This window comes from Pseudomyrmex gracilis, unplaced genomic scaffold (assembly GCF_002006095.1).
Source record: "Pseudomyrmex gracilis isolate BER0280 unplaced genomic scaffold, ASM200609v1 scaffold_439, whole genome shotgun sequence".
In the NCBI taxonomy this organism is placed as follows: domain Eukaryota; kingdom Metazoa; phylum Arthropoda; class Insecta; order Hymenoptera; family Formicidae; genus Pseudomyrmex; species Pseudomyrmex gracilis.
In genome coordinates, this window is record NW_018021023.1 from 41079 (window position 1) to 42677 (window position 1599).

Here is a 1599-nt window from a genome sequence, read left to right on the forward strand (position 1 = left end):
GAGAAAAACAAGCAGATAACATCGGGTCAAAACCAAACATGAGCGTCGAGAAGAGAGAGCTCGCAGAGGAGCTGCACGCGCCCGCGCGACGCAACTTTCCACGCAGACGTGTNGTCGTGCGCGGTTACGACGATCTGTGGCAGGCCGATGTGGTCGAGATGCGCCCATACGTTCGTCAGAACAAAGGTCACAACTACATTCTCACAATCATCGATGTGTTAAGCAAGTACGCGTGGGTGTTGCCGCTTAAGAGCAAGAGCGGCAAAGAGGTTGCTGAAATGTTCGCGAAGATCTTTCGCGCCGACGATAGTTGTCCGACGAATCTGCAAACCGATCGCGGCAAGGAGTTCTACAACGCGGATGTGGAAAATCTTCTGCATCGGCACGGTGTCAATCACTACTCCACATATTCTGTTATGAAAGCGTCGGTGGTTGAGCGTTTCAATCGCACGCTCAAGAACAACATGTGGAAAATGTTTACGTTAAACGGATTGTATCGCTGGATCAACTACCTGCAGCGACTTGTAGCGGAGTACAACGCGCGCAAGCATCGCACCATCGGCGCGCGACCGATCGACATAACGCCGGCTTCGAGCGAGCGACTCCTGCGCATGGTTTACAGCAACGTTAAAATCGCAGGACCGGCGCGATTCCGAGTAGGCGATCCTGTGCGCGTGAGCAAGTACAAAACTGTCTTTGCGAAGGGTTACACACCAAACTGGACCACCGAAGTGTTCCGAGTTAAAAAGGTGCACCAAACTTCACCAGCGACCTACCTGCTCAAGGATTATCGCGGTGAACCAATAGCCGGCGGATTTTATGAGCACGAGTTGCACGCGGTTAAACATCCGGACGTGTATCTCGTAGAAAAGGTTCTGCGTCGTCGAAGCAACGAAGTGTTGGTTAAGTGGTTGGGACTAAACAATTCACACAACTCCTGGATACATAAGAACAATGTGGTCTAATATTATTACGCTATGTGTACTCTCTTTATAATTCTTATATTTACAAAGTAATACATATGTATTTTTTTTAATACAATAAAAAATTACTTACATATACTCTATTGTACTGTGTATTCTTATATCATCAACATAATCTAATCTAAGTTAGGAGTTTTGTAGTGGCCCCACGGTAAGGTGTTGATCCATGGATGATGTATCGCTTGTCGTCGTGCGGGCTCAGAGCGAGCTTCCGTTCCGACATGGTGAACACCTCGTGCAACCGAGATTGTATGCACGACTGCTGTCTCGTCAGTTCGGTTGCATTCCGCAGACATTGCACGTAGTCGTCAAAGGTGATCGTTCTCGCGACGACGCTTCTCTTCACACCTTTCACCTTCTTCGTGCACTTGCTGTCGCCCACTCGGGTCGCGTACATCTTTGCGCGCAAACCCACAAACTCCGTCATAACAGCGCCGTTGTTCTCATCCTTCATAAGTCCCGGTACCCTCTTGTTTGCGCGAGGCATGTCGTACGAATTGTCCGCTGGATAGTCGCTCGTATCGAAGCGAGCGATATCGCGCTTCATATCCTCGTACACATCCTCACACTTTATGTGGTATATCAAACTGTCGGTATCGGTGTAGAGGATCTTGCA

General features: G+C 49.0%; 1 pseudogene; it reads right to left on the reverse strand.

Moving 5' to 3' along the window:
* Positions 1-1104: 1104 nt before the first annotated feature.
* The window catches only part of LOC109860640, a 16081-nt pseudogene continuing 15586 nt past the window's right edge, over positions 1105-1599 (reverse strand).